Below are 26,150 nucleotides of genomic sequence, written 5' to 3' on the forward strand. Positions count from 1 at the left end.
CCTGGTTTCTTGCTTAGAAACTGGTCTCGGGTATTAAGCGCGTTATACAAGAAAAATTAAAATTAAAAATGTAATTATAATGTTACCAGCAGTGTCTGTGCAAATTGTATAAGTGCTTCGTCTCTTGCACATGTTTTATCTTAATTGATCTGCAGGGCCAACTCGTCCCAGTACTTTGATCACTTAGGTTCCTGTTCTTCATCCCAGTACTTTCCAGAACCTTAAAGAACTCTGCCTTACTGCAGTACATAGGTCTACTGTCTACAAAGAGGTTAGCAGAGGAAGGAGAGGCTAGAGTATGTGGGGGCGTGATGTTCTCATGAGGGCTGTACCGTAGATGGTTGTGCTTATCCCTAGAGGGGGTGTCGATCTTCATGAGATCCTCCCGCATTATAACCACCCCAAGGGGGACTATCGGCTAGCAGCCTCAACTACCTGCCCTCATGGGAAATGTCTCCTGCTCGGGGAGAAGTGCCGACATCTAGTGATTTGTGAAACCGGTTTAAGAAGTTGGTTAAAAAATGTTCCAAGATGATACAGCTAATCTGGCAAGGAGTATGTGAACCACTATGGAGCTCATATTCTACTGATGCATAACATTAATGGAAGATGTAAAAGTGTGGCATAAGGCTTTTATGTCTTCTCTTAACGTTACCCCCATTTTCATTCATTTGTAGGGCGTAGAGGAGGGGCGGTACCCAACTTGCATTTCCACTGCCCGATTTCCTCTCCGCCATACAAATGCTCCAGCACAGATTTTAATGCCTGCGCAAATGCTGGAGAGCCATATGGGGTACGTCTGCTTTATGCAGATACATAAAGACAGAACATAGGGATCCATTGTACATGATATATGATATGATATGGCATTTGTAACGTGCCTATACATAAGTGTTTCAAGGCGCGACGAGGCAAGGAAGGGGGAACAGAAACAACGATCTTATTAGGCGAAGAGGCATTGTGATCACGCAAGTGCAGGGGAGGGGTAAAGTGCCAGGGGAAAGGGGAGGGGGCAGTGCTGTATATGGTATCAAAAGAATAACAAGAAGTGTGGCCAGCAGGTGGCAGGTGCAAGGGTAACTGCAGACAGCAGGTGCCCAAAAGTGCTGGTAGGGGGACTGTACGGTTACATATACAGATCCAAGTGCGAGGGTTGCCGGGAGGCAGTGCAGGAATGCAAATGGGCGGATAGGGACTGGGCCGAAATCAGAGGGTAGCCAGGTGACCAGTGCAGTATCAGACAGGAAATCGGCAGGGGAGAGGAAGAGAGAAGGCAGAAGCAAAGAGGAAGGTCTTGAGGTGCTTCTGGAACCAGAGATGGTTCTCCTCCAGTTTCAGAGAGGCAGGCAGGCTGTTCCAGAGGGAGGCCCCAGCCAAAGAAAGATCTACCACCAACTTGTTGCTTGGAGAAACAACTAACCCTGAGGGAGTTGGAGGTGGAGGAGCAAAGAGCTTGAGTAGGAAGGTATTTACGAAGATAGAGTTGGAGGTATTGAGGACCCAGGCCCCAGAAGGCGTTGTGGACAATGCAGAGGGTCTTGAACTTAATCCTTGCAACCACTGGGAGCCAATGCATAGATTTCCGTGCTGGAGAGATACGATCCCTGGCCTTGAGGCCAAAGACAAGTCTTGCAGTCCTGTTCTGGATGAGTTGCAGAGGGCGGGGAGTAGAAGCAGGCAGATTTAGAAAGAGGCTGTTGCAGTAGTCCAGCTTAGAGCAAACCAGAGCTCTAGAGACAGTGAGCTTCTGGGGGAAGGAAAGGAAAGGAAGAATAGCTTTTTTTTATTGTGTTATAGTTCAAAGAGAAATAGAACTTTTCACAAAATAAGCATAATGATATAATAACAAACCAACACAATTGACATATACATTAAATTCAGCAGCAATTACAAATTGAACATAAGAATAAAAAATTCAATCATAAAATACTATATACAATAAAAATACAGAGTTAGGCATTTTACACAACAATTCCAAATAAAGAGCCTAACCATCAGTATTCTTAAGACTCATAAGCAGTTTGACCTCTTCTTCAAATTTACATAAGCGTTCCTTAGCCACTTTCCATATCTGAGTGATGGCAATAATCAGATAGTTACTCCTGCCAGAGAGACAGCGCAACCACCAGAGGTTTTCAAGTTTGGCAAAATATTTATCATAGGTAGAACTCATCGAATAGCAGCAGGTGAGAACATGCTTTATAGTTTTTCCACCTCGTCATTCATAGCACAAAGTCTACATATCCTTTTTTCCATTTGATAGACCCATCCCTGCCCCGCGAACCCCCAGGACTTTAAGACGGTTAAGTCGAATATCCATGAAGATTCTGTGATTAATCTGTGATGGCATAAGAAGGAGATATCTTTGAGGTTCTTTATAGCTAAACGGCATCATTGCAAAAGTATGTAAAGAACTCATAGCAGAAACCTTATCATGGCTAGTCACCCAGTCCCACTTTTCAATTACATTTTTTTTAAGGATTTTAACACCACACCTTCACCATGTTCCCACTTAGTAATAAAAATTATTTTTGAAAACTTCTCTTTCATCTTTTTTACAATTTGAAGAATTACTTTGACTGCATAATTGAACTGTTGGTAATTTGAGATTACTCCATACCTAGGCTGGGTTACACAGAGAGCGGCTGCGTGACTGAGTATTTCACTTGGTCTTTTGCTTCATATGTATTTTGAGTTTGGGTGTCTTCAAACTCGTCGCAGCCAGCTCCTTTTCAAGTATTTTGATACTAATTGTTTGTAAAAAGCTTTCTTTGTTGACTAATTTTGAACACTAAAGAAACGTGGATTCACTACCAAGTGGTGCCCACTCACTTCTCTTCTTGCCCACTTAGGTATCCAACAGATTTTTTTCAAACAGTTGCAAATTAAGTTTTTTTAAATTTATTAAGAGCCTCCATCTTACCCTCCTCCAAACCTTCCTTAAGGATATATAGGAGAGTTCCAGGATGTGCACATTTAATTTTTATATAGAGTTTGGCCCCATTATGTTCAATTTGGGTGGACAAGGAAACAAGCCCTACTTCCAAGCGAACCGCCTGTATAGGTGTATAATTGTTCAGACCCAGCAGTCTGCACCATATTATACCTTCAGTGGCATCAGCCCAGTCAGACCAATCTGCAAAAGAAGTCTCCAATGGATACAAAAACATGGCCACAAGTTTTTGTTTATATATATTAATAATTCCAAGCAGGCTGTATCCAGCCGTTTTGTTTTTAGAAGGACATAACTGCTCTAAGTGTGGCCATAACTTTAGCTCTTTTGTTCTGTTGTATCATCTTATTGAGAGTCCCTCTATCACCGCAGAGCTCATAACCCAGATATTTATAGGAGTTACCTTTCCTGATCACACCCAAAGAACAAGGTATTCCCAACTTCTTACAGCTATTCAGACCCACAGCCATGAACTGGGTTTTGCCAACGTTGATAGTGAGACCGTTAGCATTCGCATACTCACATACAGCATTGGCACTGTTACAGATGCCACTATATGTGTTATCGAAGATAACAATATCATCCACATAACATATCCAACCAATTTTATGTGAAGCAGTTTTAGGGAAGGCATTCATTTTAGCTTTGAATATTCCACCAAAATCTGCCTTAAATAGGTTATAAAGAGTAGGTGCCAATGTACAACCCTGTCTGACCCCTTTAGCAATGGCAACAGGCTCAGACAGAGAACCCTCATTGTCAATACGTATCCTGGCCTTACTATCATTGTATATCATTTTACAGACATAAGAGATGAGATGGCATACCAAGCAGCTCCAATATAGACCATAATCTTGCCCGCTCAACTGTGTCAAAGGCTGAGGAAAAATCAACAAATAAAATGTAGAGCGGCAGCCTATTCCTACATTTAGCCTGTTCAATGAGAGTATTGACTATAAAGATATTATCCCTGGTAGAGCACCCTTTGCGGAAGTTAGTTTGAGCCCTATCGAGAATATGATCATAGTTAATCCACTTCATTATTTCACGGAGGACTATCGTACAGAAGATCTTACTAGACACATCGGTAAGAGCAAGGAGCCTATAGTTCTCAGGCAAGCTCTGGCGTCCCGACTTAAACACAGGAATAATATGAGACAGCTTCCATGAGATTGGGATAACACTAGTATCAATAACTTTCTGGAAGATAATCCTCAATATATCGGACCAAACCTCCGGATTATCTTTGATAATAACATTACAAAGGCCATCCGGTCCAGGCGCTCTTGATGTTTTTAGTCCCTTAATTACCATAAGGATATCTTCACTAATGGGTCTTTTGACCAGAGTAATAGCATCTCCCATAAATTTATTGGCAATATACCTAACCCATGTGTGGCTGTTAATAGGAATAGCCTGCTCAGAGTTCCCAGTTTTGCCCAGGGATCTGAAACTAGACCAAAATGTCCTAGTATTACCATCAAGAAGCAGGTGAACCATATATTGCCAATTGATATTACTCACAGAAGACAAATATCTTCTTATCTCATTCCGATGTTTATTCCTGATCTTTCTCTTCTCATTACATATAAGCACGGGATCATTACCGCTGGAGTCACACAAGCGGAGCTTCCTCCGCTTCTCCCTTTTCATATCTCGAATTACCCCGTCATAAACTCTAATTCTATTAGGATTATCCTTAAAGGGACCAAGCTTACCCCGAACAGGCATAATTTCATGTAGGTGTTTGGATAGCAAAATGCAAATATCATCTGCACAGAGATAGAGAAGCTGATCAATATTGATATCTAGACACCAGTTTTTTGCTTTAGTTAAATTGGTGTCCGACCAGCAAATCCTATTGCCACTGTTAGAGATATTGATCCCCTTGGTTGCATCAACCGCAGCAATCCTATTCGCCCAGCTAACCGTACATTGTAAGAGGGAATGATCACTGAATTCATTGGCCAAAATATGGAAGCCAGAGATGTTATCAAATAGTTTATCACTCATACAAATAAAATCAAGCATGGAAGAATGGCAACCATTAGTCCAGGTCGTGGTAAGATTATTATAGTCACAACAACTTCCATTCAGCACCACTAGATCCATCTCCTTAATAAATGTGGACCATTTTTCAGCTTTTCTCATAGCTCCCAGATTATAACACAGGATATTAGAGTTCAGATCACCACCGAATACTATATTGGTCAGACCATCGAACAAGCACTTGTCAAGCAAACACTCATAAATACTCAGTTGAATAGCAGCCATGAATGCATTGCCCGCAGGGTCATAAATATTAATCAATATCGTGAGCACCCCATACTGCATATGCATCTCGACAATTGGTACATTAGTATTAACAGGGACCAGTTCACATTTGGAGGCATGTAAGTGTTTGGATATCAACGTTATCAGCCCCCCAAAAGGCCTACCCTTAACACCTTTACTTGCAGGATTGGAATATGCCGTGAAACCATCAAACACAGCCTCTTGCATTAACCAGGTTTCTCGTAGGAGGACAATATGCGCATTCGATAGGAGATGATAAGAGCCCAATTCTGAGAATAGGTGACCATGTCCTCTTGCATTCAAGGAGATTAGTGTATATCATCTCAATATCTATTTTGACCCATTGGTAAAAAAGAACAAAGGCATTCCCAATGTGATTTTAGCATAATGTTATCCGTCACTTGGTCATTAGCTTGCTTTAAATTGCTGGGATGTTTCTGACTCAGCTTATTAGGTGGGCCATCAGATCCCTCTTCATTAACATCCAGCAAGTATCCACATTCTTGTAGCTCATTTTTATGTTCCCTAACAAGACTTACAACAGCTTCAGAATAACAGTGGACTCGGGTAAACAGTATTCTTAACGGAAGTTGTGCATTAATGATCTCAAGATATTTACCTCGATTAATCGGTTTATTTGTTTTCTTAGTACTATCTATTAACCAGGTTACTCACCGTAGTGACCACCTTACTCCTAGTCCATAGTCCCCTTTCCTCCATCCTTATGGGACATCTTTCCGTCCTGTGGGACGGGACCGGAGCACTTTGTAAAAAGCCTCCAAAATGTTTTCCAAAAATGTGTCCTTCCTCTCTTTCTTGCGTGGGGCCTGGCACGCGGCCGTAACCCCGCCCACCTTGGCTCCGCCCCGCGAATCGCCCATCAGTCCTTTTCTATCGCCAGGTCAGAGACCTATTAGCAATAACAGAGGAACCTTATTAGAGGGGACGGCGGGCAGCCGTATGGAGGAAAGGGGACAATGGACTAGGAGTAAGGTGGTCACTACGGTGAGTAACCTGGTTATACTCCTACGTCCCGTCCCCTTTCCTCCATACTTCTGGGAGATTCCCAAGCACTCCTAACAGGAACTACTGGTGGATGGAAATATTTTTTACTGAAAAAGGTTCTTCAGCACAGCCTGACCAAACTGAGCATCAGCTCTTGAGCTCATGTCAAGACAATAATGCTTACAAAAAGCAGATGGGGAGGCCCAAATAGCTGCCCTAGCGATGGACTCCCAGGGGACATATTTCTGAAAAGCAACCGCGGCTGCCTTGCCCCGCACCAGGTGTGCATGAATACCCTTAGGAGGTTTCAGCCCTTGGACGGTGAAAGACTCTGTGTTTTAGGCGGCGATCCACCGAGAAATAGTCATCTTAGACGCCTGCTTACCCGGAGGGTTACCGAAGGTCGAAAAAAGTTGAGAAGAACTCCTAAGCTCGGAAGTCCTGTCAAGGTAGAACTTAAGAGCCCTTCTGACATCAGGACAGTGCAGATCCCTTTCAGACCGGTAGGGAGATCGACTGATTCAGATGGAATTCAGTTACCACCTTCGGTAGGAAGGCCGGGTCTGTACGTAGGACTACCTTGTCCTTGTGAAAGACCAAGAATGGATGCTCCACTGACAAGGCCTGGAGCTAACTCACTCTCCTCGCTGACATAACGGCGACCAGAAAGGACACTTTCCATGATAGGTACTTGAGGTCCACCGTGGCCATTGGTTCAAAAGGTTTATGGCACAGTGCCGTCAGGACTACATTTAGGTCCCACGGCGGGTGCGGACTACGAACCTGAGGGTAGAGGCGTGTCAAGCCTGCAAAATGCCTCTTAACCACTGGGTTACTCAGAGAATAAGAGCATTGTTCTGTAGAAAGATAAGTGGAAACCGCTGAAAGGTAAGTTCTGCATGACAAAACGTGAACACCCGACTCTGCTAGGGAGGACACGAAGGACAGCACCGTGTCAATCGTAGCCACCCTTGGATCCAACTGCTTTTCTAAACACCAATGACAGAACCTGAGCCATTTACTCCTGTATTGGCATCTGGTCAAGGGTTTCCTGGCTGCCTGGATAATACGCATGTTATCCGAAGACAAGTTAAGATGCTCTAAAGACTTGAACTCATGCACCATGCCACCAAACTGAGCGATTGTGGGGAAGGGTGCCACATCTACTGTTGCCCTTGGTGGAGAAGATCGGGGATCACTGGTAACCTGATCGGCGGATACATCGACAGGTGTTGAAGTTCTGAGAACCAAAACCTGACCGGCCACCACCGGGCTATGAGTAGAAGGGAACAGTTTACTGAGTTCTTCAGCTTCCAAATTGCTCGGTGAACTAGAGGCAGAGGCGGGAAGGCGTAGGTTCTCATGTTGTGCCATGGAATCTCGAGAGCATCCCCCAGAGAGGAGGCTCCCAGTCCCCCTCTGGAGGCATACTGAGGAAGCTTCTTGTTTACCGCTGTAGCGAAGAGGTCCACCTCCGGTGTGTCCCAACGCAGGAAAATCCATGAGAGGACCTCCGCCTTCAACTCCCACTCGTAGCTGACCACTGTCCGCCGGCTGAGGGCATCCGCTGTGACATTCAGCTGGCCCGGGATGTGTACTGCAAGCAGCCAGACACCATGAAGCACGGCCCACTCCTATATCTGGATGGACAGGTCCACGAGGGGCGGAGACTTCGTTCCCCTTTGCTTGTTGATGTAATACTTTGACACCACATTGTCCGTGCGTATGCGGACCATCTAGTTGGCAATGAGCGGTCTAAATGCCCTGAGCGCTAGGAAGATCGCCAGAAGCTCCAAATGATTTATGTGCAGGGGCTTGTCCTGAGGCGACCAGAGGTCCGAGACCTGAAGAAAGAAGATCTAACGTTGCACCCCACCCCAGAAGGGAGGAGTCAGTCGTGATCGTCACCATGGGGGCTGGGTCCTGAAACCCCGCACCCACCGACAGGTTGCTGAGGGATGACCACCAATCCAGGTCCACTCTCATGGAATCCAGAATCAGTATCAGCTTGGAATCCGGGTCCACAGCCTGACGCCAGTAACTCTGAAGAGCCATCTGGGTCCGCCTCATCTTGAGACGAGCAAGAGGAAGAGCCAGCACGCACAAGGCCATGAGGCCCAGAAGCCTCTGGAACCGCCAGGCCGACATGCTCTCCGACTGCGCAAACATCTGACACGTGGCTAACAGATCCGACATTCTGTCACCGGTCAGGTACACTCTGGAATCGATCGTGTTCCAGTGAAAACCCAGGAAAATTAGGTCCTCCGAGACCGTCATGGAAGATTTCCGCCAGTTCACCGACAGCCCAAGATGGAACAGGAGCTGAAGGAGAGACTGGAGATTGCCCGCTGCTGTTAGCGGACAAGGGCTGCGTATGAGCCAGTCGTCCAAATATGGATACACATGGATACCGTGGAGACGAAGATAGGCCGCAATCACCGATATCATCTTTGTGAAGACACGCAGCGCCAAGCTGAGGCCAAAAGGAAGCACTCGAAACTGGAAGTGCTCCTCTCCCAAAGAGAAGCAGAGATATCTCCTGTGTGGGTTCCAAATCAGGATATGCATGTACGCATCCTGAAGATCCACGACGCTGAGCCAATCGCCCATCTACAAGGAGGACCGTATCTGGCCGGGCGCGATCATCTTGAATTTCTCTTGGGGTAGGAAAAGATTGAACTGGGAAAGGTCTAGGATGGTGCGCAGGCCAGCCTGGTTGAGTTTGGGCACCGTAAACAGCCGGGAGTAAAAGCCCTCCCCTCGCTCCCCAAGGGGAACGGGTTCCACAGCTCTGAGGTCCAGACGTTTCTGAACCTCGGCTTTGAGGGAGGGCGAGCCCGACAGCTGAAAAGAAATGTTGAGGGGTGGGGTAGGGGTTAGAGGTCCTGCGGAGCGGGTGCCTCGGGCACTGGAACATCTAAGAAGTTCATCATGTCCAGTACCCGGTTATGAAAAGCTCTGATAGAGCGGGGGAGGTCCTCGCTGTCCTGATCGCCTTGTGTGTCATCCGACAGATCAGGGTCCTGCTGAACCGTGTCGGGCGCTGCCTTGTCCACAAGGGACAATCGGGGCAAAGGCGTGAAGAGTCGGGGGAGGCACCGTAGGCAAGGGAGGCGCCGGCGGAACCACTGGAGGAACAGGTGGAGCCGGAGGCGCGGGAGGGCATATCTCCCTAAAAAGCCCTTTGAAATACTCCCTCATGGGGTCGGTACGCATAAGCGTTTGAAATTTACCGAAAAAGGCTTCCTCCGGGGACAGCTTCGGAACCTGAGGAGGCCTCTCATGAGGTGGACAAATCCAGGGACGTAACAGGGACGGGTGCCACACAGGCCCCTCCACCGACGTATCCACGTAAATCAACGGTGCCGATCCTGCAGGCAGCGAAACATTGTGCGGAAGAGGCACAATGTGCGGAATGTGAGGAAACATTGTGCGGAAGAGGCGTTCCAATCATAAACTGGCCGATAAGGAAGCGCACAAGGGACTCTATGTTCATCCAAGGGGCCAAGCCCTACACCCGAGGCCGATGGCGTAGTTGTAGGGTTAGCACCCAAAATGGCCGCCGCGGTCGTGGCGGGAACGGGCGCCATTTTGTCATCATCTGAGGGGAACTGCGGCACATGAAGAAGTGAGGCAGGGGTCCCCGTCGATGGATCAGGGGTCTTAACTTTAGCCTTAACATAAGGGACCTCGGCAGAGCCGGTACTGTGAGGCCTGGAATGTTTTTGTGAAATACCAACCGCCAAATTAGCCTTCAAAGGAAGGACCTCGGCACTGCTGATAAAAGAAGAACTTTGCTTCTTTGCCCCCTCAACAGGTCTGGTGTCACCGCAAGAGTGGGAACGGTGAGAAACAGCTTTCACCGACAAGACCTTGTCAGGCCTCTCAGAACTGCTGGTAGCTTTAGCCTCTGAACGAGGGACCTCGGAACCAGGTCAGTTAACATCCTTATCTGCACAGGCCTTGAACATCCGTTGGTAACAGCAAGCCCACCCAAGGCCTCGGGGCGCACCCCGGTCTTATTTTTGAGGGAAGCTGACAGAACGGCCTCAGAGCGAGCTCCGGTACCCTACGACTAAGTAGAGCTGGGTCTACAAACAGCCCCCACAGGAGGGGCCTCGGAGCTCACTCTGGTATCTACAGGCCACTTACGGAGACCCTCAGAGAAAATTCTGGTACAATTATTAGGCCCAACGGGCACCTCAGGGCGAAACCCGGTGGCAGAGCGATCAACGCCCCTCCCGGCCCGGGAGGAACCCGGAAAGGTATCCCCCGGCCGGGGTGCTCTGAAAAGTAAAGAATTTACCAGGCGTTTCTTCTTCTCGTCGATGAACGCCTGAAAATGCGAAGGAGGAGTTTGTCGGAACACCTCCTCCCACCGCTCCAACCGACGTTAAAGTGCCCGGACTGAAAGGGAGTCGCAGTAAAAACAGGAATCCCAACAGAGATCCAGACCCAAGCACTCTAATCAAAGAGGATGGGGATCCACCCTCGAGAAACGACGGTGACACGATGAACAATATGGAAAATCTAGTTTGAACGACATAGAAAGACCAGCACACGATCGCTAGTGAGAGCCAAAGAGGAAAAAAGGGAAGAAACTCTTCCGAGGATGCAAGTGCGTCCAGTCCCGAACGAGCGGAGAAAAGGACTGATGGGCATTGCGCAGGGCGGAGCCAAGGTGGGCGGGGTTACGGCCGCGTGCCATGCCCCGTGCAAGAAAGAGAGGAAGGACACATTTTTGGAAACATTTTTGGATACTTTTTACAAAGTGCTCGGGTCCCGTCCCACAGGACGGAGAGATGTCCCATAAGTATGGAGGAAAGGGGACGGGACGTAGGAGTAAACAGAAAACTGTTTATTAGGTAAATATACCGGCTTTGCGTGTATTATTGCCGAGTAAGTTAAGGGTTTCCTAATGTTTGTAGATACTTCCCGAGGTAGTTTGTTATCCACATCAGAAAACTTAACCTTAGATTTCTTATTTGCCACATTATATACAACAGATTCATTCAAACGTTCATCTGAGCTATCATCAGTTGAATCAGTGGAATCAAATGAACTATCAGCAGGTATACTAACTGACCCCCCTCAGGTGCTTTAGAGGTTTTTACTTTAGGCTTATCAGTACCAATGAGCCATGAAGTAAGATTCCCACTATTTAGTGCAAGCTTTTTTGCTTTCCTTGCAGCTCGCTTTCTGCCTCTTTTAGATTTTGTCCCTTCTGGAACCTGCTCAAGGGTAGTTTCAGACCCTTCCGCAGCCCTGTCTGTTTTTTTAGTCACATTTTTCTCCTTCTTCATTCTCTCTTTGACAGATGACAATCTTCCAAACTCTCACATTCACTACCGGCAAGAATTTCAACTAATGTGGATTCCAGATTTTCAGTCAACAATACGGGTGTCACCTCATTTACAGGCAACTTTTCCACTGCAATCTTACCGACCATACCAGGACTTGGTACTGACTTTGCCAAATCTTTAAGTGCATCTGCATTGTTTTTGACCTGAGAAACAATAGTATAACACAATTGCAATAACATTTTCAGAGCAAAACTGGAATTGGTATTATTAGTCTCCAAATCCTTAAGTTTAGCTTCAATATTACATTTCATACAATCCGAATTTGCATCTAATGAAACATTTTCTTGCGTTCTTAATTCAGCCAGACTGTCCACTAATCCTGTAAGTTTAGGGGAACAGGAAAGTCTGTCATTGGTGACAGTAGGAGGGGTACTAGATATAGATCCTTCATTTACCACACTAACCGGGACAGCAACATTCTTCACTGGGATAGGACTAGGGTCTTTCCGCCTTTCCAACTCTGTAATTTGGCCTTCTAGGCTATAACATAGATTCAGCAATGAGTTACTGTTATCAAATTCCAGCGAAGTACACGCCACATCGCACAAAGATGACGTTGCCTCAGCTGGATCCGAATGAATCTGTACAACCGCTATTTGGTCACAAAAGAAGTTAGTAATCTTCTTATCCTTATTAATCACTGTCTGAGTGCTTGTTTCCGCCATCTACACATCTTTATTATCATTCCTGCTCTTTTCCCCACCTTTAAGTTTACTTCTTAGTTTCATGATAATAAGATGTCACACCTATAAATAGGTTTGGGTAAGCACAGGCTCACAGTAACCCCAAACACACAGATGTTCCGTCTGGTTCAAAGATCAGAGATCAGCAGTCACCAGCTAACAGGTACTGTGTTATGTGCTCAAAGCCCCAAGAGGGAGCAAACTGGTTCAAAGATCAACTGATCAGCAGTCACCAGTAAGCAACATATTATATCAGGCCATTCACAGCCTAGTGATAAACCCTATCCAAACAGTGGGCACTGGTTTACAGATTAGTAAAAGAACCACTGTTGCCAGCAAAGAGACAAAGTGACTAAAACTAATAGTCAAGTGCCAAATGGCACAGGCTGCCTCTAAGATCCTATCCACAGGTCACAGAACCACTAATTATTGGTTAAATAGGACACTTACTCCGGTGCCAGACAGATAGCAAACAAAGATATTATAGAGGTATTACCAGGCTCATAGAATTCACAGCCTTACAGACTGCTGGTAGACTGAAATATGCTGGTCAGCGTAGCGGGAGAGAGCGTCACCACGACCCCGTTGATCCCGTCAGCTGGCGTAGATCAGCAGAGGATTCGCACCCGCTCTCAGCCACAAAGCCGCTCCGTCCCTCGGCCACTCCGATAGTTTCCGGATTAGAGAAAGGGACCAATCGATAGACGCGTACACGTACGCTGTCGCCTGTATCCTGGAAAGCCGTCAAGCACACAGTCGTAATGCGGAATGCAAAAGCAGTAAGGCCGCTTCCGACAGCAAGCTCTCGAATAGCTCTGTGGAGGTGCAGTTGGTAGTTTGACTTCTTAGAGACATCCGAGATGTGAGGGGAAAAGGAGAGTGTGGAGTCGAAGATGACCCTGCGTCTTAGCGTCACAGTTGGGAGCAGGTAGAGGGCCAAGGCAGGGCAGCCAGAGAGTGACAGAGTGACAGCAATGAACATGTACAATTACAATTAAACCCTCCCTGACATGCGGGCAGGGTTTAACTGTAATTGTACATGTTCATTGCTGTCACTCATTTTGCAGGGTGGAGTGCAAAAGTGCAGGGCAAAAGGCACGTGTACTCTGACTTTTGCCCTGCACTATTGCACTCTGGCGAGCAAATGACAAATAGTTGGGGCGGGGAGAGGTATACGTTGCAGTTCTAGCGTGACGGCTCTCCATCGCCAAATTACGTTTAGATACAAATTTAGCTCTTTTGTGTTTAAAAAAGCCAATTAGATGGCAGGCTATGGCCCTCGTTACAAGTTTGCAGGTCCTGAAAAAAGTGTTGGTAACAAGGGTTACCGGCACCTTTTGCAGACCCGCAACCTACAGGTCTGTCGGTAGGGGCTGTGAACTACCAACAGGCATGACCTGCCGGTAGTTCTGGCCCCCTACAGGCAGAGTTTTCATGGAAGCACCGGCACCTTACAAACGGTGCTGGTGCTTCAGGGTTCCCATTCCCGTGGAGTCCTTGGGAACTTACCGTTTCTCCGCCGCCCGTAATATCTTGGTATTAGCAGGATATCAGAGATTATCGACAGACTCGTAATGAGGGCCTATATCTTACTTTTTTAAACCTTTCAATTTAAAATGTTCTATTTTATAGTACTTGTAATAGAGAGCAATTCGATCATTCGAGATTCTTTACACTATTCTATTGTTTAATTTTAAAGACTTACAAAAATCAGCCTTGGGGAAATTAAACATGCTTAACGTAGAGCTAGTAAAAATATGAACCAGACCAGCAACAATTATACTACAAAAACTGGTTTACTTCTACGACAGGACTGGTAGAGTCGGATAATGAGCTGTTACCACAATGGGACTGAGCTGGTAAACATGTGATGTTGGAAACCATATTGGAATAGATCCTATTATGCAATATCGGTTTTATCCTCCAGAGTTATGTCTAGACAGCACATAAGTTATTTTCTCTCTTCGTGAACAGGTTTATAGTAATACACTCGTAAATTGAAAAACAGCAAGGAGCGGAGAAAGAATAACTGCATTACTCAGACATTCATACAAATCTTTGTATTGTTCATTTTCAGGCAATGTTGTGTAACGCTGCATAAAATCAGCCGTTAGTATTATTAGCTGTGCGGATACACGCCCACACATGACTTCGCGCTGACTTGTCGGAAGTAGATTCATAGAGTGCCTCGGGCCCGGCTGCCATAGGTTTCAGGGAAGCCTCTCCCACGTGACTGAATTGCAGTAGTGATGACTGGAGGAAAAGCACATGTGGCGTGGGCATCGCTACACACCTTCTGGGAAGTGGCAGGAAGTGCGGTTCGGTGGTAAGGTGACGTGTTGGGAGTTGGGAAACCAGGGGTCACGATCCCAGTAAAGCTACAGGAGCAGCCCAGCCTTATTTAAGCGACTTTACAACCAGGATGGAGAGCAGACAAAACAACGTTGCTTTCTCGTCTAATGTCATTCTGAACACATAAAGAGCTTTCCTTTCTTTAATTGGCAATCTGTACCCAGTTACTCGACCATTACAATAGTATGAAAAGAGTATTATTAGAAGTGAAACGTGCTGGCAACTACACAGGGTCTAGCTTTGCAGCAGTGCTATGTTAAGGAAACGAGCGAAAAATCAAACAGAGTCACAGTCCACAGCCTCAAGGGACTTATGATGGCATTTAGAACAGAGGGTGCCACTCACTTAGTTGGTATCCTCTGATTGCCAATAGAGTTTGTGAAATGCCATGGTCACCCCTTAAAATATTTATTGTTGATTTGTACAACTTCAAATGCAAAACAGAGTTACTTTGTGGCACGACAAAATGGTGTCCCCAACATGGATGAGTGACTGGATTTGTGGCCCAAGAGATGGGGCACATTAGGTCATCCCAGCAAGTTAGATTCAAGGATGGTGTTGGGAATGTGAGCGGGATCACGTATTCAGCTACAGGGCTCCCTAGATTACTGGTTCCAGGCAATGCTCTTGTTGTGTATTAGTGTAGTCCATATTCACGTATTAGTTCAATTTTGCACATGCCCAATCCAGTGCTCGGAATGGCATTAAAGCAGAACCAGTACTCACCATTAAGGCTGTGTGAACCTCAAACAACCTTTATTGCGGCTCAAACCGAATGTGTACCCAAGTAGTTGTATGTCACTCGCAGTCGCGGCCATCGCCGTGACTGGCGTTTACTTCCGCGTTGGAGTTTGAGAGGTCATGGGGGAAGGTTGCTTTAGTCCTTTTTTGTGTTTATGGCCGCAGCTCCTAACGCGAGACGCAACGCTGCCGGGAGTATAAAATCCCTGCCTCCCGGCAGGTCATTGCGTTGCAACCCCTCTCCGTTGTTTACTTCGTTTCTGGGTCCTTCGCTCTTCCTCTGCACCTCGCTTTGGATTCTACTAGAGGTTATATTTTTCCCCCACGCGGTTACTTCTCATAGGTGTCCAGTCACCAGTAACCTCCATACTTTGTTTCTCATTGCCATCCGCCGCCCCCCTTTTGGCGGCGTCTGCCGTGCTCTCTCTTTCTCTCTCTCTCTCGCTCTCTCTCTCTCTCTCTCTCTCTCTCTCTCACTCTCTCTCGTCCTCTCACCTAGCTCTCGAGTCTGGTCATCGCGGGGTTTCTCTCCCGTGCTCCCGTGTTCCTCCGCAGTGCCTCTCGGAAAGACTTCTACCTTCAGTCCGGACTTCCCAGCTGCTGTTTCCCTCGCCTACTCTCCAGGTCGACCGCTACAGTGGACGTTTTCAGCGTTTGGAGATCCTTCGCTTCCTCCTCTTCATCGGTGGACTACTGGCCTTCTGAGAAACGTCTTGGCACCTCTTATCAGGGTTTTTTCCCCTAGTGGGTTTTTCCCTGCTTTTTCTGGTTTGATTCCGGAGAGGGGGTCACTGTGCCGCTGTTCACACCCAGCGGTCACAGTGGCTTCTCTCCGTGACAAGCCCTCGCACCAGAGGAAAGAGAGAGACTACCTGGCACGTCGAGGCCTGCAAGATACCATCGACTCGGAAAGCCCAGGTGAGGAGAACGTGGGTACGGAGGGAACACAGTCAAAGGTACCCCTTAAGTCACAGTTTGCAACGCCAAAGAGTATCGCCTTCAGGAGAGACGAGTTGAACGTCGTAAGCAAAGGACTCCTGGCCATAACTCAGACCCCTCTGTACCCGTTCTCCCTGGTCGCTCTACTAACATCATTACGGAAGAACCTATGCAGATCGGTGCTACCAGGGCGCCCTTGTCCGCTGCTGAAAGACGTCGCAGAAGAGAGAAAGGACTGTGTGCCTACTGCGGATCAGAGCAGCATTTTCTTAGAGACTGCACAGAACTGTCAAACAAGAGGTCAGGAAACGACTACCCTCGGCGTTAGTAGGGACAAACGACCGAGGGTCTTTAAGAAATCTCCATCGTCCCTATGTTTCTCTGTCAGTGACCTCTTCCGAGTCTAAGGAAGACTCCAGGCTAATGGTCATTCCAGTACAACTCAACCTCGGAAACCATCAGGAGGAGACACTGGCTCTGTTGGACTGTGGCGCGGCAGGGAACTTTGTTGACACCCTGTGGGCTGACAAGGTGGGCCTCCGTCGGATTCCCCGGGCAGAAGGTCAGAAGGTGGAAGGAGTAGACGGTTCACCTTTGTCCTCAGGTCCTATCACCCATACCACTGAGGAACTCACTTTGACGATCAACCAACATAAGGAAGTCCTGAGTTTCGATATTATCAGAGCGGCCCATTTTCCCATCATCTTGGGCATTACCTGGCTCCGACGACACAATCCTCTGATAAATTGGACCGAGAACCAAATAAGCTTCAGTTCCCCATATTGCGCTACTAACTGTTGTTCTCTGGAAGGTCGGGCTGATCTTCAGCCAGTCAAGGTGTTTCCCAATAATCATGTAGGTATCCATGCTTTACCCAATTTCTGCTCGGGTTTTTCAGACGTTTTTCAGGAGTGCCTCCATGCCAGACTTCCACCCCATCGGCCAGAGGACTGCACTATCGACCTGGAGCCCCATGCCTTGGTACCATTCGGAAGGATGTTCGCCCTCACTCAGACCGAGAGACAAGTGCTTCAGAAATACTTGGATACCAACATGGAGAATGGTCTCATACAACCTTCCAAGTCTCCAGCAGGAGCCCCTTTGTTTTTTATAAAGAAAAGAGATTCCACCGACCTTAGACCTTGCATCGACTACAGGGGTCTAAATACAGTGACAGTCCGTGACCGGTATCCGATGCCCCTAATCACGGATATTATTGAGGCAGTAGAAGGTGCTCGAATCTTTACCAAACTGGACCTTCGAAACGCTTACCATCTGTTGCGGATAGCCAAGGGTGACGAATGGAAAACTGCGTTTCGTACTCCTCTGGGCCTATTTGAATACAAGGTAATGCCGTTTGGCTTGGTGAACGCCCCTGCGGTATTTCAGAGGTTCATGGACCGGATGTTCTCCGACATGCTTTCCATCTCGGTCATCATCTATTTAGATGATATCTTGGTTTTTTCCCTTAACATGAGAGAACACATAGCACAAGTACGACGAGTTTTGGAGCGTCTTAAGGAAAACCATCTTCTGGTCAAGGAGGAGAAGTGCAGATTCGCGGTACCTTCGGTACATTATCTGGGATACGTGCTATCAGAAGAAGGGATCGCCATGGATCCTGACAAGATGCAAGTGATTCTTGGCTGGCCGGCCCCGACCTCTGTCCGAGAGGTCCAGAGGTTCTTGGGTCTTTCAAATTACTACCGAAGATTCATTCCGAACTTTTCGGAGGTGGTGTTTCCCATCACCCGCCTACTCAAGAAGACGGCCTATCCTTTTTCCTGGTCTACTGAGGCAGAAAGAAGTTTCTGTCATCTAAAAACCCTCTTCTGCTCTGCCCCGATTCTGCAGCATCCAAACCAGACTCTTCCATTTATTCTGGAGACGGACGCCTCCGTTATCGCTGTAGGAGCAGTGTTGCTTCAGTCTTTCAACAAGGTGGAGCATCCGGTCGCCTATCTCTCTAAGACTCTTTCTCCCAGCCAGCTCAACTACTCGGTTCTGGAGAAAGAATTGTTGGCGATGAAATTGGCTTGTGAGGAATGGAGGCACCTTCTCATGGGTGCCCGTCATCGGTTTCTCATTCGCACTGACCACAAAAACCTCAAGGCTTTACAGGACATGGAATGTTCTAACTCCAGATGGGCCTACCTGTTTTCGCAGTACGACTTCCAGATCACGTACATCCCTGGGTCTCTCAACCGTCTGGCTGACGCTTTGTCTCGCAAAGATTCCCACTTGGAAACGGTAGCGGTCAAGTCTGAACCGTTATTCCACAGAAATCGGATCTTAGCCACAGTGAGTTCTTTCCTTCAGGAGGTCAAGGCTGCCGTTGCGCAAGAGGCTCCCCAGTTCTCTTTTTCCGTTGATTCTCCTTTCCAAATCAAGGACGGCTGGGTCTTCTACAAGAAGAAGTGGTATATTCCTGAGGGGTCACTGCGCCGGAAAATCCTTAAATGGTGTCACGACTCACGTCTAGGTGGACACCGAAGCGGGAATGGTACGTTGGAACTCATCTCGAGATCGTTCCAGTGGCCCAACATCAGGAGAGACGTGTTTAACTACGTAAAGACCTGCCCTACTTGTGCCAGTGTCAAATATGCTTCCGGGAAGCCCCTAGGACTTCTTACCCAAGCGGAGATGCCGACTCGCCCGTGGGGTCTCATCTCCACGGACTTCCTAGTGGAGCTTCCCGACTCCGAGTCATGCACATGTATCATGGTGACAGTGGACTCTCTAAGCAAGCTAGCTCATTTCTCTCCTCTTCCAGGACTCCCTTCTGCCACCAAGATGGCAGAAACCTTTGCCCGAGATATCTTTAAGCATCATGGCCTCCCCGACAAGATGATATCCGATCGAGGAAGCCAGTACATATCCAAATTCTGGACGGCTTTATGTACTCGATTGGGGATGGAAAGGGCCCTATCCTCAGGGTTTCACCCCCAGACAAACGGCCAAACGGAGCGACTCAACGCAACTTTGGAGCAGTACTTGCGATGTTTTATTTCCCAGTGCCAAGATAATTGGGTTTCTCTACTCCCTACGGCGGAATTCGTGTACAACAACTCCAAGCACAGTGCCACTGGCCTATCACCTTTTTATTGTACCTACGGCGTTCACCCGCGTTATCTAATGCCCGAGGTACCCAGTTACTCCAACTCTCCCACTGCAGAAGAGGTGTTAAGAAGTCTCAAGGAGGCCAGGGACAGTGCATTGATGAGTTTGGCGGAATGCAGACGGCGGAATAAGACCGAGGCCGATAAACACCGCAGGGAAACACCTTCATGGAAACCGGGGGACAAAGTGTGGTTGTCCACCAGATTCCTTCCCAGATGGACAAGACCTTCTAAACTATCTCCTCGTTTCTTGGGACCTTTTCCCATCCTCTCCAAGGTCAATCCAGTTGCCTATCGTCTACAACTCTCTCTCCGTCTCTCAGACGCATACACCCTGTTTTTCACGCCTCTCTTCTTAAACCTTACTATTCAGATCCCAATCACCGGTCTCTCCGCCGGAAACTACCTGTCACTACAGCCGACCAGGAGGAATACGAAGTTTCCGCCATTCATGATTCCAGATCCCTTCATGGTCGGTTGGAATACCTCCTGTCATGGAAGGGTTACCCAAGGTCGGAGGATTCCTGGGAGCCAGCTTCCCATGTACATGCCCCTCAACTGTTGGCCAAGTTCCATCGCTTGCACCCAGGTAGGCCTGGGCGGTTGCACTCTAGGGGGGGGCATACTGTCACTCGCAGTCGCGGCCATCGCCGTGACTGGCGTTTACTTCCGCGTTGGAGTTTGAGAGGTCATGGGGGAAGGTTGCTTTAGTCCTTTTTTTGTGTTTATGGCCGCAGCTCCTAACGCGAGACGCAACGCTGCCGGGAGTATAAAATCCCTGCCTCCCGGCAGGTCATTGCGTTGCAACCCCTCTCCGTTGTTTACTTCGTTTCTGGGTCCTTCGCTCTTCCTCTGCACCTCGCTTTGGATTCTACTAGAGGTTATATTTTTCCCCCACGCGGTTACTTCTCATAGGTGTCCAGTCACCAGTAACCTCCATACTTTGTTTCTCATTGCCATCCGCCGCCCCCCTTTTGGCGGCGTCTGCCGTGCTCTCTCTTTCTCTCTCTCTCTCTCTCTCTCTCTCTCTCTCTCTCTCTCTCTCTCTCTCTCTCTCTCTCTCTCTCTCTCTCTCTCTCTCTCTCTCTCTCTCTCTCTCTCACTCTCTCTCGTCCTCTCACCTAGCTCTTGAGTCTGGTCATCGCGGGGTTTCTCTCCCGTGCTCCCGTGTTCCTCCGCAGTGCCTCTCGGAAAGACTTCTACCTTCAGTCCGGACTTCCCAGCTGCTGTTTCCCTCGCCTACTCTCCAGGTCGACTGCTACAGTGGACGTTTTCAGCGTTTGGAGATCCTTCGCTTCCTCCTCTTCATCGGTGGACTACTGGCCTTCTGAGAAACGTCTTGGCACCTCTTATCAGGGTTTTTTCCCCTAGTGGGTTTTTCCCTGCTTTTTCTGGTTTGATTCCGGAGAGGGGGTCACTGTGCCGCTGTTCACACCCAGCGGTCACAGTGGCTTCTCTCCGTGACAAGCCCTCGCACCAGAGGAAAGAGAGAGACTACCTGGCACGTCGAGGCCTGCAAGATACCATCGACTCGGAAAGCCCAGGTGAGGAGAATGTGGGTACGGAGGGAACACAGTCAAAGGTACCCCTTAAGTCACATTGTAGTAGCTATGGAGCCTTTAGTACCCGCTGGTAGCCAATAATGGTGACTGATCACGTTCCAGGGATCCAACCAATCACAGGCACCAAATCACTGGGCGACATTTGTTATGCTTTGATTGGTTTGGGGGCCCTATAAAAGGACTAAGTCACTTTTTGTACGTAGGTTTTGCTAGACTGTGGGTGCAGGAACTTAAACTTGTGTTTTATAGATGGTTTGGAATAAGCCAGTTATCTTCCTTGTCAGTAGATTACATGTGAATACATTTTGGTCCCCATTTGTATGTTTGTGCGTGTATTAAGCATCTTTACTTTTACCTTTACTTTTCCCTATTAGCACACCACCCCAAAAAGCTTTCCCTGCCCTTTCCCCTCTTCCATTTCCCTTTTCTCGTCCCGAAAATTGTAAAGCAAAAAAACGGTGCTTTCCCTTTTGAATACCTAACACCAGTTGGCTGTGTGTTTGTTCTACTAGGCTTTGTGTGTCATGTTTCTTTTGTTGACCTTACCTTGCCTTTGACCCCACCCAACAGAAAAACAATTAAAAAGTTTTCCATTTTGTATTTCTGCTTGTTTTTGAAACCTAAAATCCTTCATATTTGTGTGAGAGCCAGATAATCCTTCCTATTTAGTCACCTTCCCTTTTATGGCAGCTGACAGAAGGTTTGCCAGTGCCTCAGCAGGTGACGTCAAAGGGGGAGGTGGAGGAGACAGAGTGAGAGAGTCTTTATGCCAGAGTTGATGGATGTGACTTGGCATGACTGGCTGGGAATACCTGATGCAGGAGGAGAGCATTTGAGCTGTGCATCCAATAGAGTCAATAATTGGTAATGACTTAACCAACTTTGCAGTTGGAGAAGAGATGATGATAACACCGGGAGGGGTTCCTGCAGAGGTGTCGGGTCAGCAGGAGCCAGATAAGCATGTGGTGGCACATGAGATGGAAGAGCAAGCAGTGGAGGAGACAAAGGTAGTCCCCCAGCAGGTAGATGGCATGATTCAGGAGGAAAAGACAGAGGCCTCTGTACATGTTAGTGTTCCTGCAGAGAAGGCAATGCAGACACGGGTATCCCATGTCAAGTTTTAGAAGGTTGACGGGACTTCCCAACCCTGGGACCGGACAGTGCTCACCTCGTTCATAACATGGGAGTACTTCAGGTTGCCTGGGGGTAGACAGTGAGGGGGCACAAAGCGCTGCACTGTGTATGTCACAGGTTGCACGTTTATATACAACCTATGCAGCACAACAAAAAAGCAGGGTGCACCAAAAAAAGGGTTGCTTCTTGGGGACCACCCCAAAGCAAAATCACATGGAATGTAAGTGTGACCTGACTAGTCCTAGTGTACGCAGGTTAGGTTCTCAGCACTGTAATTTCTCATCCATTCCAAGCACACCTTGGCCTCCCTGCTTACTGTGCTAGTAGTAGTACCGTCTACCAGCATTGCCTTGTTCTCACAGCTATCAATAGCACCACAACTTGCTGTTGGTAGCCCTGTGGAGGTGCCACTATTTGGGCAGGCACCGCTGGACCAAATGATGATTTATGCTGACACGTAATGCTAGTATTGCCAAATGACCATCAGTTAGTGGGGAACATGCTCTTGAACCATTATGCCATCTTGTAGGTGACACAATGGGCAATGGGAAGGAGAGTAGGAAAAGGGAAGGTGGAGTGACCGCCCTCCTAACCGGAAGGCTAGTGCCAAATATACCGGAAGTGGCTCTCCAAGAGTGCCCGAGAGTCACAATGAGTTGAACAGGCGTTTTAATTGCAGAGTTGAAATGGAGTGAATAAAGTTTAAAATTGGGTGTTAGAGTTAATTGGAGTTAAAGAGGCTGATCCACACAGGAATAACATGAATGGACCATTTGTTGACTTACATGGTTGTGAACTTGAACTGCAGGAACACTGCCATAAAATCTTTAGAAGGCAGAAATTAATTACGTTCCTACTTGTTGAAGTTGTACAAACTTGCATTTTCCATCCATGCAATGTGTAACACTGCCAGCTATGAATGGGCTTGTTGCATTATTTAATCTACCGTCATTGATGGACGGAAGAACAAAGCATGGTGGAGATCAATGGAAAATGCCTCAATCAGCAATTGAACTCAATGTCAATATTACCTGGGCAGAATAAAGTAGAAGCCACAAACTAAAGTCTTTGAAGAGGATATTCAGTGATATTACAGAATAGACTAGTTGGAAAAGCTACTTTTCAACATTCTACTTTTATAGTCTACAAATTAGTCCCCCTTTGTCATTGTTAACCTGGAGCTGATGATGTATTTTCTAGAGCGACTGTTTAGATATCAGCCATTTATAAAATCACAGGAAAGGAGTTAATGCTGTACTTAGAACATGCAAATGTACACAACTTGTGTTTCCATCTGTTGAGCTCTCATGGCTAGAGGGACTGGAATCAGCCCTCCAGATAAGGTGCGTATCAGACCTTTTTATGCACAGAAATCTTGTCAATACGGCCCTTTAGTTCTATCTTGCATATCACTTACACGGGCTATATGTGGTAGTGCCCCCATAAATCATGGAGCTCACTGGTGCCAGCCTGGCCAGCAGCAGCTTGCAAATCCACTCTTTATTTAGCAATCCACACAGTCCCTTGAAAGAAGGAACTGGGATGAGTCCAAGTCGGTTTAATTTTTTTTAACACTCTCCTCTGTTAATGATTCTATCAAGATAATACTTTCTGAGTAATGTAAAAGGGAATTTGTGTTTTGTTCACCTGCCTGCATTTTGTAGGTAACAGTGTTATTAAATAATCTTGAATCATGAACATGCTTTTCACTTTACTTTAGGACACAGGTAGTATTGTTTAAAATGAAAATTGTCTTAAACAAGGTCTCTATTTCTGCTTCATTTTCCTCAGTCTTAATCCGCTTTAATAGAGGCAGCGCAGTTGCAACAGCATGGGCATTTCATACTTTGTTTTCTTTTCATCACAGAAGCACACGAGAAGGAAAATCTTTTTGGGTGTTCTATATGAACATCTTGCTTTTTTTAGTCCTAAGATTGCATGTGTTCGCGTGCATGAAAGGGCACTATACATAGTTTGTTTTCTTACAGAGCAACAAATAGCTATGCATGTGGTCTGAACATTAACTCCCTTTATGACCACCCAATTCAAGCAGGTATAATGGATAGAGGTAGAAGTAGTGCCGTATATATTTTCAGAGCAGGGATTGTACCGGTACCTCTCAACAGGACTGCTATATATTCAGGCAAAGTAGCCTAATTTATCAACAGAGCTGCTATACATATGTCATGGCAATATGCCAAATATTAAAAGCAGGGCTGATTGCATCATGGCCACATTTCTTAGCAGGACTGCTATGTTTTAGGACAGTACCTGAATTTCTGAACAGAACTGCTTGCTGTTAAGAAAGCACAAACATGTGTTGGTATTTTCTGCAGCGAGCTACGGAACTGAGCAAGAACATTATCTGAGCTCTTCTCACCAACCTCCAACAGTGTGAGAAGATAGCCTTATTGTCATATACGCCAATCCCTTCTACTCGGTCTTACGCTTTTCAAAACATCTGCTTCTCCAATTTTCAAATACTGAGTCCCACTGCCAAAAATCTAGCACATTTTAAAGCTTCATTATGAATCTCTAGAATAATGTAGGATAGTCCAAACAGGTTTAGAGCTTTTGACAAGCCATTTATGTCATGCAAGCCTCAAATGGAACTGCCAATGCCCTAACACTGTGTGCCTTTCAGTGTCAACAGCCTGTTGGGAAAGGCAGCTCAGTGGGCTAATAACCCTGCTGTAGAGATTATGATGCAACCTATTAGTTCAAATTCCATTGCTAGGTGAGTTAATGAGTCTGTATCAAAGATATGTACTTAAGATGCAGGTAGCATTCAATTGTAACACGGTTGACTTAACTTTCGACTTATCAAAAGGACTACTAAATGTTCAGTGATTCAGAACATCACCTCCCATGAGGACCACTATACTTGTAATGGCTCAGAAGAAGCACGTCTCATGTGGACTGCTATACCTGTAATGGCTCAGAACACACACATTTCACCTGGGATGCTCTACTTGTAATGGCTCAGAACACACAGCTCATTAGGGCTGCTATACCTGTGATTACTCAGAACACAACTCTTCAGGGCTACTATGCTTGTAATTGCTCAGAACAGACACCTCACCAGGGCTGCTGTACCTGTGATGGCTCAGAACACAGCTCTTCAGGGCTGCTACACGTGTAATGGTACAGAACACACCTCATCAGGGATGCTAAATTTGTGATGTCTCAGAACAGACATCTCATTTGGGCTGCTATACATGTAATGGCTCAGAAGAAGCACATCACACGAGGACTGCTATATGTGTAATGGCTCAGAACAAATACCTTATCAAGGCTGCTATACCTGTGATGGCTCAGAACACACAACTCTTCAGGGCTGCTATACTTGTAATGGCTCAGAATACACACATCATCGGGCTGCTATACCTGTAATTGTTCAGAAATAGGACATACACCTCCCATGATAACCACTATACTTGTAATGGCTCAGATAAGACATCTCATTTGGGCTGCCATACTTGTAATGACTCAGAAGAAGCACGTCTCATGCGGACTGCTGTACTTGTAATGGCTCAGAACAGACACATCTCATCTGGGCTGCTATACCTCTAATGGCTCAGAACACACAGCTCATATGGGCTCTTATACTTGTAATGACATACAGTGTTTGTAAATCAACAGCATTCAAGCAAGTGCTGCATCTGGTCAGACAAACCTCTAACTCTATAATTCCCAGCCTAAGGTTTGCACACATCTAAAAAGGAGCACCCAATGGTAAAGCTGCACTAGATTTTTAAATTGAAAAGGCATTTTCAGCTTTTTGGATATTTATTTGTGCTATGTTAAAAAACAAAGAGAAAAACGGGAGACGAAGAGCAACTCTGAACCTAAGCAATACAGGAGAACAAAGGTGTGACAGGGTGGGAGATGAGAGGGGCAAAGGGACAGAGAACATACTAGACAATCCAAAACAGGAATTCGAGCAACAGGGAGAAAGAGTAATGAGCTACAAGATAGGGCAACAAAGAAAGTGAGAAAGGAGT

At 46.8% G+C, this 26,150-nt stretch overlaps 1 protein-coding gene and 1 long non-coding RNA gene across 2 annotated transcripts in view; one reads left to right on the forward strand and one right to left on the reverse strand.

The window, feature by feature from the left end:
• ZC3H12B (zinc finger CCCH-type containing 12B) overlaps positions 1-26,150 on the reverse strand; it is a 706,390-nt gene that overhangs the window by 320,718 nt on the left and 359,522 nt on the right. The window lies entirely within an intron of this gene.
• LOC138480789 (uncharacterized) overlaps positions 1-26,150 on the forward strand; it is a 230,481-nt gene that overhangs the window by 177,857 nt on the left and 26,474 nt on the right. The gene's annotated exons all lie outside the window — the stretch shown is intronic.

This window comes from Ambystoma mexicanum, chromosome 5p (assembly GCF_040938575.1).
Source record: "Ambystoma mexicanum isolate Mex_15411 chromosome 5p, UKY_AmexF1_1, whole genome shotgun sequence".
Taxonomy (NCBI): Eukaryota; Metazoa; Chordata; class Amphibia; order Caudata; family Ambystomatidae; genus Ambystoma; species Ambystoma mexicanum.